At 43.0% G+C, this 15055-nt stretch overlaps 1 protein-coding gene and 1 non-coding gene across 3 annotated transcripts in view; both read right to left on the minus strand.

Moving 5' to 3' along the window:
• LOC124554795 (excitatory amino acid transporter 1) overlaps positions 1-15055 on the minus strand; it is a 762497-nt gene that overhangs the window by 32850 nt on the left and 714592 nt on the right. The gene's annotated exons all lie outside the window — the stretch shown is intronic.
• Positions 2058-2132, minus strand: Trnas-uga. The gene has a single exon. It is a non-coding gene; the product is annotated as a tRNA-Ser (tRNA).

Below are 15055 nucleotides of genomic sequence, written 5' to 3' on the forward strand. Positions count from 1 at the left end.
CAGCCGGCCGGAGTGGCCGACCGGTTCTAGGCGCTACAGTCTGGAACTGCGCGACCACGGTCGCAGGTTCGAATCCTGTTCCGGGCATTGATGTGTGTGATGTCCTTAGGTTAGTTAGATTTAAGTAGTTCTAAGTTCTAGGGGACTGATGACATCAGAAGTTAAGTCCCATAGTGCTCAGAGCCATTTGAACCGCCAGTACACTATCTGCTAAAAATTATCCAGACAACAGCATGTAATACGGAATTGACCAAGATGACTAGAGGCCACGAGAAGCGGCCATGCCATGTAAAAGGTGACAGCGAGTACTGTGTTTTCAGTCGAGAAGCAGTAATAGGAGAATGGGTCGGAGAGCTCAGTGACGTCAAATGTAGACTAGTCATTCGGTGTCATCTGAGTGTCCAAACTCATCAGGGACGTTTCAAGCGTATTAAAGCTAGACAAGTTAACTGTGATGGTGAAGTGCAAACGCGAAGAGGAAAACCGTAGCCAAGCCAAGACCAGGCACACCGCACGTACTGACGGACAAGGACCGTAGAGAATCGCCGTGGGTGTTTGAAAAAAATCGCACGAAACCAGCGAAAGGAATAATTCCTGTGTTCCGAAGTCCTACCAGCCGTCCAGCTAGCACAGTGACTTTGCGTAGGGAGTTAAAAGGAACGGGGAGCAATGGTCGAGCAATTTCTCATAAGCTACACATTTCTGAAGTCCATGTTAGGCGGTGCTTGAGGTGGTGTAAGAGTTTGGGACTAGCAAATTCCTGGATGATGTTACATGCGATCATGGGTACGGCCAACAGGGAAGTACAGAGAAGTTGGTGTTACGGTATGGGGGTGCTTTTCGTGGTCGGAGTGTAGTTTCCTTATTGCGCTTAATAAAATGCTAAGCGCGGAAGGATAGGGACACATTTTATAGTACTGTGTACTGCCTAGAGCAGAGGAGTATCTCGGAGACGACGATTGACTGTATCAGAGTGAGACTGCACCCTGCCGTAAAGCAACACATGTGAGGCAATTGTGTGTGGACAGTTTCCTGAAGTGGACTGTCCTGCCCAAATTCCCAACTTGGATCCAATGGAACACCTTTAGGTTGAGTTAGAATGTCAACTTCGTTTCAGGCTCTAGGGTCCAACATGACTTCCTCCTCTGGTTACGGCTCTTGAGAAAGAATTGGCTGCCATTCCTCCGCAAATATTAAGACAACTCATTGAAAGTGTACTCAGCGGAGTTCAGGCCGTCAAAGGAGAAGGGTGGACACATCCAGTGTCTTGGTTTTCACCTTATCATACTTTCGATATGAAATGTGTGTTTTCTTTGATACATTAAATTACTTCTTAAATCTACTTTGAAATTTGCTTTTGTGCACGGTTATCCGAGGACTGAAGTTTTCGACGTCGATGAATGGTTGGGACCATAAAATTGCGGGAAACTGGTGAATACGGTTCCAGTATGAGTTCCTAAGAACATTCTAAGAATCCAATTTCAGGTAGTAATATTCGTAAGACCCCTAAATATCGACTTCGTATCAGTCGTGAAGACGAAATTATACTATTGGTGCGTAAATTCGAAGCGTTTCTCCCTAAGTTTAATAGACACAACAGATACGCATAGCACAGACTCAGTATTTACAACAATCTGCCAACGCTGGGGTAACATTTCCATTCTTCGGCTGCAGAAATCACGTGGTTTTGAGGCCAAGAACTCGTCGAGCCATAATCGCAGCGTATTTTCATCCGGAAAGGAAGCTCCTTGAAGGTTGTTAGACAGAGAGCGGAAGAGATGAAATCCTGAGGGTGCAAGATCAGGTGAATAAGTTGGTGTGGAATGACTTCCAAACCTAATTCCTGTATAGTGTTTTTTTGTGAGTGTAGCAGAATGCGGGTGGCGTTTTCGTGGGGTAGCATCACTTCACTCAGTCTTCCTGGTCGTTGTTCTTGGACTGCGTCTGCAAGACATCTCAGTTGTTGACAATAAATATTAGCAGTGATTCCAGAATGAGATTTTCACTCTGCAGCGGAGTGTGCACTGATATGAAACTTCCTGGCAGATTAAAACTGTGTGCCCGACCGAGACTCGAACTCGGGACCTTTGCCTTTCACGGGCAAGTGCTCTACCAACTGAGCTACCGAAGCACGACTCACGCCCGGTACTCACAGCTTTACTTCTGCCAGTACCTCGTCTCCTACCTTCCAAACTTTACAGAAGCTCTCCTGCAAACCTTGCAGAACTAGCACTCCTGAAAGAAAGGATATTGCGGAGACATGGCATAGCCACAGCCTGGGGGATGTTTCCAGAATAAGATTTTCACTCTGCAGCGGAGTGTGCCCTCGGTCGGGCACACAGTTTTAATCTGCCAGGAAGTTTCATATCAGCGCACACTCCGCTGCAGAGTGAAAATCTCATTCTGGAAACATCCCCCAGGCTGTGACTAAGCCATATCTCCGCAATATCCTCTCTTTCAGGAGTGCTAGTTCTGCAAGGTTTGCAGGAGAGCTTCTGTAAAGTTTGGAAGGTAGGAGACGAGGTACTGGCAGAAGTAAAGCTGTGAGTACCGGGCGTGAGTCGTGCTTCGGTAGCTCAGTTGGTAGAGCACTTGCCCGCGAAGGGCAAAGGTCCCGAGTTAGAGTCTCGGTCGGGCACACAGTTTTAATCTGCCAGGAAGTTTCATTAGCAGTGATGGTTACACCTCGGTGAAGCAATTTGTGGTACACCACACTGTCACTCTTCCACCAGATGCATAATGTTATCTTTTGTGAATGCTCGCAGGTCTTCGTACGCAGGAATTGCTGCTTTGTTTGGGTTCACTCTACCCATACACCCGATTTCTGAACCTCCCCCATAGCATGCAAATGTCGCACGATGGTGGTTGATCACAGTTCATCACATGCGCCAATTTTCGAGTACATTTGCGTGGATCATTGTGGATTAATAGTTTAACAATCTTCCTGGACGTGGAGAGTCACTATTGTCAAAACGATCCACCTTAAAACGAGAAACTTTTCTTACCGTGCGCCGTCCAATGACATTATCCCCATACACGGCGAAAATGTTTAAGGTTGCCTCCGTTGCAGTCACCCCTTTATTGAGCTCAAACAGAAGAATATGCCGGAAGCTTTCGATTTCTCCATTTGGCACTCAGTTTCCTAGCATCCATAGCTCCACTCACTATTTCCAAATAACAAAATGACAGTATTTACCTCGAAATGACAAAATGGCCGTATATAAACTCAAATAGCAACAGTGAACTACAGTTAAAAATTAAAATCGATAAATAAACCCATAGCAACCGGGTACCAACATCTAAAACAAAAAAGTTACGAATATTAGCTCCCAAAGAGGTGTATAAGCACTCATTCTGCCCACGTTCTGTCCGTGAACTGTCCCTCAATATGTGGTACAAACAGAAGTAATCTCTACTGCACACTTCACAGACCACAGGCGTAGAAAAGGATCTCATAAATTTATCGACCAAGCCATTTCAGTTTGCTTGCATAAATGTATTCTACTGATCATACAGAAGGTGCCAAGGTGTAATAAGAGCGATACCTACATTTTGACATCCCATCGACGTCGTCAGTTACACAGCAGTAGCTTAGTTGATTAAGAACAGGAAGAAGAAATCGACACCGTGACCTTATTAAGAGTTCTATTACGGCAAATAACTGAACTGTTTGTGAGAAACTGAGGAAATGTTGCATATGAATATCCGGACGGAAGAGGAGTGGTTGTTTAATGTTCAACGTCCCACCGAACACGATGTCGTTCAAGACGGACCACAGGCTCGGATTGGGGAAGGAAATGAAGCATGTCGTTTTTGAAGGAACTCTTCTGGGATGTGCCTTAGCGGTTTAGGGAAACCATAGTAAAATCTCAATCTTAACCGGCGTCTATTTAAATGTGGGTCGAGTGTTTGACCACTGCGCCACCTCAATCAGTTGTCCTGAATGCGTTTCACCTCTGCCTTTGCGGACTACAGTTCCAGTCACTTAGCCAATGCATAATCTCACTTCAAATGCTCAAATTATAAAATAAATGGAAAAAAATCATGTAGATTATTATTTATCAATACATCTACGTATAATGCTAAATTCAAGTTCAGCACCGTTCAAATGATTCAAATGGCTCTGGGCACTATGGGACTTAACTTCTGAGGTCATCAGTGCCCTAGAACTGAGAACTACTTAAACCTAACTAACCTAAGGACAACACACACACATCCATGCCCGAGGCAGGATTCGAACCTGCGACCGTAGCGGTCGCGCGGTTCGAGACTGAAGCGCCTAGAACCGCTCGGCCACTCCGGCCGGCTTCGGCGCCGTGTTTTTCTGTCTGTATGTAAACGCTAATATCATGAACTATTGTAGGGATTTTGATGTGGTTTTCACTAATAGAGAGACTGAGGCACGGGAAAGATTGATGTGTATAATTTATTACCGCGACGTCAGACAAAACGTCCGGCCGTAGACACATTTATCTCATCAAAAGTATCTCGATACCCATTAGCAAACATTAATATGACGTCTGTCCATCCATTACCTTCATGACAGTTGAACTCTGTTGGGTACATTGTCAATGGGGTGTCAATGCCTTGGGAGGAATGACAGCCCTTTCCTACTCAAGAGCCGAAACCAGAGAAGATAATGACTTCGGACGCTGGGATCTGGAGCGAAGTCGACATTCTAACACATCCCAAAGGTGAACCACTGGTTTCAAGACGGGACTCTGGGCAGGCCAGTGCGCTTTAGGAATGTTGTTGCTCGCAAATCATCGCGTCACAGATTCTACTTTACGACAGTGAGCACTGTCGTGGTGGTATAATCATCGTCTCCGAACTATCGCTCTGCCTTACGCATTACACAATGCTTTAAAATGTATTCATATGCTTCCACGTTTGGTGTTTTCTTAAGCGCAATAAGTGTATCACACCCTAACCACAGTAAGCACCCCAGTACCGTAAGACTACCTCCTCCAAACTTCAATTTCAACAGTACCAATGATCGCATGTAGAGTTGTCTAGGCGTTTTCTGAACCCAAATCCTTCAATAGGATGGCCAAAGATCATAGCGTGATTCATCACTCCAGATCACTCGTTCGAAGTCGTCCGTTGTCCAGTGCCGTCGCTCTTTACACCTTTAGCACTGACTTCAGAACGGTATAACTTATGAGGCGCTGTTCGACCATTTCCCTCCATTCTTTTTAACTCCCTACTCACAGTCATTGTGCTAGCTGGACTGCTGAAACCAATTTGGAGCTCACGGGGGATTTCTACCACTGATTTTATGCGACTTTTTACAAACACCCTCCAAAGTGCTCGAAGCTCCCTGTCCGTCAGTTTGATCACATAGTTGATAAACGTGAACGTGGTCCGTAGTAGGCCGTAATGTTATGTTTATTTACTCGTGCGATTAGCTAACTTCGACTAAGCGTCATTGTCAAGCACATTTGTAACATCTGTATTTCATGTCATTTTCAGATCACTCTTAATTTCAAGTGAAACGTAGCCATATTTAGAATTAAATTACATGTAACTGTGAGTGATTTGAAAATGATATGAAATACAAATGCTGAAAATGTCCTTGACAATGGCGCTTGGTCGAAATTAGCTGCCGCGCAGGATTAACCGAGCGGTCTAGGGCGCTGCAGTCATGGACTGTGCGGCTGGTCCCGGCGGAGGTTCGAATCCTCCCTCGGGCGTGGATGTGTGTGTTTGTCCTTAGGATAATTTAGGCTAAGTAGTGTGTAAGCTTAGGGACTGATGACCTTAACAGTTATTCCCATAAGATTTCACACACATTTGAAAATTTTTTGAAATTAGCTAATCGCAAGATTAAATAAACATCGCATTACAGCCTACTACGTACAATGTTTACGTTTATTAAGCATGTGGATCCATACGAATACGACATTTTGATCACATAGTGTACTTAGTGCTACCCTTGCGAAGACGGGGCGTGTCGCTAGTATGTAATAAAATGAAAGATGTCCCTGGCATACTGACCTAAGCCAAGAAATATTATAAAGAATTTCCCAGAAAATATTTGTTTCTACGTTGAACACCTTAGAGTTCGATACAAAACATCATACGGCCAAAATAATTATAGTGATCAGTCAACAAAACACTACAGCCCTCCCGAACAGGCTTCACCCCGTTAATAATAATAGTCTGAACTAACTCCGTGCCTTAGAATTATATTAATGCCTTCAACTACTAACGGGCGATAATATACAGGGTGATTCACCTAACGCCCGCATCTCATGGTCGTGCGGTAGCGTTCTCGCTTCCCACGCCCGGGTTCCCGGGTTCGATTCCCGGCGGGGTCAGGGATTTTCTCTGCCTCGTGATGGCTGGGTGTTGTGTGATGTCCTTAGGTTAGTTAGGTTTAAGTAGTTCTAAGTTCTAGGGGACTGATGACCATAGATGTTAAGTCCCATAGTGCTCAGAACCATTCGAACCATTTGATTCACCTAACATTACCGCTGGATATATTTCGTAAACCACATCAAATACTGACGAATCGATTCCACAGACCAAACGTGAGGAGAGGGGCAAGTGTAATTGGTTAATACAAACCATACAAAAATGCACGGAAGTATGTTTTTTAACACAAACCTACGTTTTTTAAATGGAACCCCGTTAGTTTTGTTAGCACATCTGAACATATAAACAAATACGTAATCAGTGCCGTGTATTGCATTGTAAAATGTTAATTACATCCGGAGATATTGTAACCTAAAGTTGACGCTTGAGTACCACTCCTCCGCTGTTCGATCGTGCGTATCGGAGAGCACCGAATTACGTAGGAAGCCAAAGAGAACGGTGATGGACCTTAGGTACAGAAGAGACTGGAACAGCACATTACGTCCACAAGCTAACACCTTTTTATTGGTCTTTTTCACTGACGCACATGTACATTACCATGAGGGGTGAGGTACACGTACACACGTGGTTTCCGTTTTCAATTACGGAGTGGAATAGAGTGTGTCCCGACATGTTAGGCCAATATGTTCAATGTGGTGGCCATCATTTGCTGCACACAATTGCAATCTCTGGCGTAATGAATGTCGTACACGCCGCAGTACATATGGTGTAATGTCGCCGCAGGCTGCCACAATACGTTGTTTCATCTCCTCTGGGGTTGTAGGCACATCACGGTACACACGGTACATGATGACCACCACATTGAACATCTATTGGCCTGACATGTCGGGACACACACTATTCCACTCCGTAATTGAATACGGAAACCACGTGTGTACGTGTACCTCACCCCTCATGGTAATGTACATGTGCGTCAGTGTAAAAGACCAATAAAAAGGTGTTAGCATGTGGACGTAATGTGTTGTTCCAGTCTCTTCTGTACCTAAGGTCCATCACCGTTCCCTTTGGATCCCTACGTAATTCGGTGCTCTCCGATACACACGATCGAACAGCGGAGGAGTGGTACTCAAGCGTCAACTTTAGGTTACAATATCTCCGGATGTAATTAACATTTTGCAATGCAACAAACGGCACTGATTACGTATTTGTTTGTATGTTCGGATGTGCTAGTAAAACTAACGTGGTTCCATTTAAAAAAACGTAGGTTTGTGTTAAAAAACATACTTCCGTGCAATTTTGTGTGGTTTGTATTAAACATTTACACTAGCCCCTCTCCTCACGTTCTGTCTGTGGAATCGGTTCGTCAGTATTTGATGTGGTTTACGAAATATATCCAGCGGTAACGTTAGGTGACTCACCATGTATATCAACGGGGACAGGTGAAAATGTGTGCCCCGACCGGGACCCGAATCCGGGATCTCCTGCTTACATGGCAGACACTCTATCCATCTGAGCCACCGAGGGCACAGAGGATAGCGCGACTGCTTGGACTATCTCGCTCACGCCTCCCGCGAGACCCACATTCTCACCTTGTATGTCCACACACTACATTCGTAGTGTCCCATCCCAACACACTCATTACTCGTGGAAGACATTCTTTCCAAGTCCTGTAAGAGTTCGGGGAATATGTGTGCATCTGCACAGAAGGAGGAGGCACATGGCTGGTGTTGCCAGAAGTATATACTTAAATGGATATGGTGTCTGTTCTTTCGGACATGTCCGAAAGAACAGACATCATATCCGTTTAAGTATAAACTCTGTACCTTCGTCCATTGTTATGATAGACTATTTCGCAATCCGTGTAGCTTTCGCGGAGGGCTTTAATAAGAGCCAGACGCCTGGGTTGTCCATTCTTCGAGTGTGATGATGTTCTAAGGGCTAACGGTCTCTGGATGTACCGGTTTTGTACTTTTCTGAGACAGTAGTGGAGCTTCAGTACATCGGCAAAGTGTCATCGATGCTTACTAAGGTAGAAGTTTAAATTTTTTTTCAGAACCTGGACTAACTCGGGTACTGGGAAAGCCAATATTAACTTAGACGTTGCAGAATAAAATGAGTTGTCGTGTAAGAGATGTAAGCAGAGTTTGTCGTAGCGGAAAATTTACTAACCTACCACTCTTTTATTATCAAAGCCAATAATTATAGCCACTTTGTTACTAGTAGTTGCTTACAGAACCTAATAGATGGGTAAACAGCGAATCAGCGAATGTTTTCGTGTCTGTTCCATCTACTGTGCGAAATTTAGTTCTCCCATATTAAGTTTGTAAAGCTATTGTCCATTTCAAGTATCATCAGGCATACAGCTTTACACTATTGCGAGGGTCTACACGAATTTCTGTTGCGTACTGATTCTTTTCCGCTTCACTTACGCCTACGTTTCGTGTGTGACACATGCTCCTGACATAAATGTTTTCCAAAGCGGCGTTACGTCAGGCTGAATCTCCTCCTCCTCCTAGCCCTCAAACATTGTAGTGATGACCTTGTATGACTCAGACTTTTTGTTGCGAGTAAACGTCGCGTGACGCTGCTAAGCGGAGTACTCGATGTGATGCATCCACAGTTCATCACGCGTCACAGTTGAGCCCAAGAAATAGTCATCTTTAATCTCGCCACGCTTACAGCTAGAAGCAGACGGTATTCATTGATTGTTTATTGTCCAAAACGTTCATTAGCAGCCCATATTACACACAAAGGACATTTACTACAGCGACGTGAAGTTCGACGGGTAACTGCTTATTTGCTCATCAGCACGGGTAGTAACAGCGGCGCTCGTCGTGGTTACGGTTTTCCGTACATTAGACGGCCACTCACAGCTTGCAAGATTAGAAGCAGCTCCTTCACCGCCTTCTGATGATGTAAGCAGACCCGCTCACCGACGTGCAGTGTTTTTATATCTGGCCTTTATCCTGCAGTCGTTCTTCATACGTCGATGGACATCACAGATGTTGTCTTGTGACGGAAATGCGACTGAATCCACTTTCTTTTACTGGAATTTCAATCCTCTTTTCTCCAAAGGGAGCTACAAAATGATAAATAAAAATGAGACATATGTAGGATGACTGAAAATGTACCGAAATCATTAATGTACGCCGTTGGACATAGAAGATGTATTTACGTCACATGTTGATTGTGAGCTAAAAATAATAAATGAAAAATGCAATCACATCACAGTAAAAAACAAGAACTTCATGACACAGCATCGAGCTGTAGTAATAATTTCTCGAGTCTGATGTAAATCTACCAGGCTGTTTCAGTACCAGTCTGCATTTCACGGATAGTGAGTCCTGGGGGCCAGTGACGGCTATTTTCCATGTATAAAGGCAACAAGTAGGACGAGGAAGAACCGATATGCTGTGTTGCGAAGAAAAAATGGGTCAAATGGCTCTGACCACTATAGGACTTAACATCTGAGGTCATCAGTCCCCTAGAACTTAGAACTACTTAAACCTAACTAATCTAAGGATATCACACACATCCATGCCAGAGGCAGGATTCGAACCTGCGACCGTAGGGGTCGTGCGGTTCCAGACTGTAGCGCCTAGAACCGCTCGGCCACCCCAGCCGGCATAACGGAAGTTAACTATTGAATAAAGTCATTCAGGATAACTATGAAAACTTAACATCACAATTCTAGAATGATTCTCGCCCCCTTCCGAATGAGAGTCCATTCCAGTAACTATTGTATCACATCCTCTCAGTAGTTCATAATGTTGATTTATAACAGTGGTTCCCAATCTTTCTTAGACCATTGTCCGTGAGTTTTTCACAGTTTTGCTCATAAGGGAAGGCCACGACATTGGGATCAAAGATTTACTTCAAATTTTGTAACTTTTAGTAGGCTATAACATGCAATTAGTAAGGAGCATTTCTATGGCAATTCCGAGAAAATCGCGAGAGAAGTTTTACGCGTCTATTATGTATCTGTGAGTAGGTGCCGGACATTAGAGCTGATGGTGGTCCAGTGGAGCCGGCACGGTAGCTCAGTGTGTACGAGCAGAGCGTTAGATGCCCTCTTAAAAAAAAATTGAATAAATGGATCTACGATGAATTTGAAGGGGTTTCATGGTACGTTTGCCCCGAACATATCCAACGAACAATAACGAACAGAAATGAGATTAAAAAAAGTGGTTAGCGTTCGAGCTTCGTTAGATTAACGTGTATGACAAGAGGGTTCGACTCTTGCTCAAACTTAATTTTTAATCTATACTATCGGAACAAAGAGAAATTTTTCAAAATGCCAACGAGGTGTGTTTTCCCTTAGAAACTGTGAACACTCCCTTTAAATGCGGGACAACTGCATTCATTCGGTGTAGTAGATGCCGTTTCAATTTATGTTTACCATGTCAGTGTGACAAATGCCACCCTTTAACGTGTGATGTCGTGAGCACATCCGACGAGTAATTGTACATTACTCTTGTGGTCTAGCGCATTGTGACTTACTATATTACTGAATAACGCCATTCGCATCGTTATTTACCGAAGTTTGACTTGGAATATCCAAACCTGTCCCTCATCCTTGAAAATTTCTTTAAAAACAGTTATAAGATAAATAACGTATGAAATTCACTATAACTTAATGGAAATACAAGTGGGTTTTTTTCTTTCATTATATTACCTCTTCAATGTCGTATAAATTAATTAATGTGACCAATGATGAAAAAAATATATTAAAGAATAACTTTAGCAGGATTCGAATCTTACCCTCATATACGACCCTCTTACTTTGTGGAATCGCTAACCACTTGACCACAAAGACTACTTACAGCCAGCACCTTCGCACAGATAGATCAGTTACATAATAGGCGCGTAAAATTTCTTTTACGATTTTCTCGGAATTGCTATAGTAGTGCACCTTACAGCTAGCACATTATGATGTTTTAATGGCCTACTAAAGGTGTACAAAGTTTGAAGTAAATCCATGATCCCAACGTCGTGGTCTCACCTTGTCAGTTGGTGTACATAATAAAGTATACTCCATACTCATACATTCATACATTTCTTGTTTTCGTTTCGATTGTGACTATAATCAAAAATCTTCTTTCACATCCCGAGGCAATTCCTGGAGCGTTGGGAGGGCTACCTATAACGCCTCCTCAGATAAGAAAGCTAACTAACCACATTGAGGAAGAGACTTGTCACAAAAAATTCTTCCCCTACACCACACCTATCTCTAGTGGCAGCCTACATCCCCATCTAACATCAACCAGACTGAAATGTGCCACTTTACTTACTGTTTGTAATTCACTTGATTGCTGCACACATTTTGTGTGCAGGACTACAGTAGGCCTTATGTAGTTACTGTCTTGTCGTGCATTCAGTTTAGTTCATTTATTTGTTTCAAAGTAAACAAGCATTTATGGTCTACTGCAGGAACTATCCACGACTTGGAAAAGACATTTTCTTGAGATATTTAGCGTTTTTTGCGTATGCGTTTTACTTTTCTCAACATCACTGATGTGCGGCACAAAGCACAAAGTATGTGTGTAGTGGGTGGACTACGTGAGGAACCTGTAACGTCCGCCACACAGTGTCACGTGTAATGTTGGTAATAGAGAAAAGTAATTATTGATAATTTATATAATCAATATTAGAGTCTAAAAATGGTATCTACTAATGATATTATAAAAATAATTTAGTTTCGTAGCACACGTGAAACATAATGAAACCTTTTCGGTTTTTACCCGGCAGAAAATTTCCATGTACCCCTCAGGGGAGGGATTACCTCCAAGCTGGGAACCATGGCGTTAGATAGTAGTGCAGATCTGAAGTCTTGAGCTAGATTCTGAGAAACTTCCGTTGCTGTTTTGTTTCTTCAATCTCAAAACCAGCTTCCTTGCTGTTGCATTTAATTTATTTTGAATGAAGACAATGAACACAACCTTAAATTGTTTAGTTAACGGGGTAAGGCACGGTGGAGAATTTACGTTTAGAGCGGACAATACGTAGAGCTCTCTTAGAGACTTGGAAATAGCCGTTGGCATTCTGAATCAGAATCTAAGATCTGTCAGTTCAGCTGAACTAGAGAATTTATTAGCATTAAATAATCCAGACAATGTTATTTATAGATCGAATGATTTAAAAATTGTGTTGCAAATAACGCAACGAAGTGACCCTCCCGAGGCCCGCATTTTAGTCAGTTTCTTATGAAATACTGAAGTATAACCATCAGTCGTGTCTACTTTCAATAAATAGAGCCACGACGAAATTCTGAAAGGATTTTTTAGAGAATCTGCTCCACACCTTGTTTCCACACAACAAGGAGCTGAATTTAAAAGTGCACACGTGCTTCGAAACGCATGTAGTTGAATCGTATCCCAACAACGATGTCACTATTTGTTATGTACGATAACAGGTACAATAGGCAATACATGAACCGGGACGGAGTCTGGCTCTGTTGATATCAATCTAGACACAAAAAAACATCGATTGTCCCAGTCTTAACAAAAATCGTAAATGAGTTTTTAATACTAGGAAGAGTAACGGCCGTGTGAAAGACAGTTGGCTGCCATAATCAAGAAAACTGCTAACAAATTCTACTGAGCCAAAGACTTCCTTAAAAATTGTCTGACAAAGGTCCAAGAGAACCTTTGGTACCGCCGTTTTCAAGCACACTGACAGCTCCTCGAACTAAGAAAAACAAAAATTGGATTCGGAAAGCAATAGCTTTTTATAATGCCGACTCTCTCACAGGTGAAGTGGGTTATCGACGTTAACTGTAGCAGAGGCATTTGACAATTTGTGTTGCTCTTCTACTTTTCATATTGTTACATAGTCTTCGTTTCCTTTCTACCGCATATTATGGAGTTTCCGTTATTGCAGTTAACTTGTTGTTAAATGGAAAACATTTTCCAATGAAATGCTTCTCCTCAAGGTCCCATATCTGGACCTGTTTCATGGAACTTAGCCGTTGGCCATTTGCTGGAAACCTTGGGGTTGGCAGGGCACTGTTGTTCAGGTAAATGACATTCAGCTGATTGTCTCTGGAGACTCCTAAGCAAAGATGGGAGTCGACGGGGGGGAGGGGGGGGGGGGCAGGGGGTTCATTAGAAACGAAGCCAAATCTCGATTGGGACGAGCGTAAGTAACGAAATATACCGTGTCCATTCCGAAGGAACCAGTACGGCACGCCTTTCGCCTTACTCGACTTACAAAAACCACGAGAAACGTAAATATTGATGGCCGAGCGAGAATTTCAAGCCTTCTCCTCTTGAACGACAGTGCAATATGCTGACCTCTGTAACGGACACCTCGCTAGGTGTAAGCAGAAGATACAACTGCAGTGAAACTACAGAACTACGCAACAGTTTATAATACAGTTATTGTCAAAATATTTGCATAATATAGTACTATAAGTGATACAGAACATGTAAGACCACAGGACACACTTTGAAATACGAAGCGGAAGAACCGCATTGAAAGACAAAGAAATAAATGTTTCCAAATGTAGACGGAACGCTGTATTTCACGAGGACAAGTTAGTTTTACAAGCTGCTTTTGGGCTTTGAATACAAGGGAAATTCGACTGCAGTCCTTTCAGACGACTTCGGTGTACCAACCAACAGTGGTTACGGTATAAATTCGATTTTGACATATGTTCAGTAAGATATACCTGAGGCTGTATATAACAATCCTTGTACAATGCGCCTCCACAGATTCGCTGCAGAGGCAACAGCAGGCAATAAGCAGTGATCTTGGAACGCATAAACATTAGGCGTTGGCGTGGACTACAGCGGCTGAGATATTTTTTGTACGTAGTACTACTCATCGGTATAAACAGTCACATTAGGGAACACAGTGTTTCTGTATGCAGTACTGCAAGCTTCAGTGTGTCGCTCTTATAGATGATGATTAGAATTGCACGACGAAAAATCCGTCAAGTAATTGCAATTTAATGACATATTGTCTGCAAGCCTACTTACCCAGGCAGGGCGAATGTTCAAAATGCACTTGCTTTTCAGCTTTAACTAGGCACATTTCATCTCTGTAGCGTGATTGTATGTGGTCTACAAAATATCCATCTTCGACTGATAAAATCCTTTGGATGCTACGTGTTTCCCAGATTCATATTTCTTTAGTTGGGGTTAGAGATGTAAATCGGCAAATATCACATATGACGAAAAGATGGCTCTTCCGACAATTTGTACTTTAAATTCCTCACAATTTGAGTGCATTTTCGATATGAAAAATGCTTTCCGAATTTTTATATCTAGAGGTCTACACATCGTATTTTTTCACCCATTTGACAAAGAAACTTGCGTGGTTCAAATGGCTCTGAGCACTATGGGACTTAACATCTGAGGCCGGCCGGAGTGGCCAAGCGGTTCTAGGCGCTACAGTCTGGAACCGCGCGATCGCTACGGTCGCAGGTTCGAATCCTGCCTCGGGCATGGATGTGTGTGATGTCCTTTGGTTAGTTAGGTTCAAGTAGTTCTAAGTTCTAGGGGACTGATGACCTTAGATGTTAAGTCCCATAGTGCTCAGAGCCATTTGAACCATTTTTGAACTTAACATTTGAGGTCATCAGTCCCTTAGAACTTACAAGGGAACCTCCCCATCGCACCCCCCTCAGATTTAGTTATAAGTTGGTACAGTGGATAGGCATTGAAAAACTGAACACAGATCAATCGAAAAAACAGGAAGAAGTTGTGTGGAACTATGAAAAAATAAGCAAAATATA

Source organism: Schistocerca americana, chromosome X (assembly GCF_021461395.2).
Source record: "Schistocerca americana isolate TAMUIC-IGC-003095 chromosome X, iqSchAmer2.1, whole genome shotgun sequence".
In the NCBI taxonomy this organism is placed as follows: domain Eukaryota; kingdom Metazoa; phylum Arthropoda; class Insecta; order Orthoptera; family Acrididae; genus Schistocerca; species Schistocerca americana.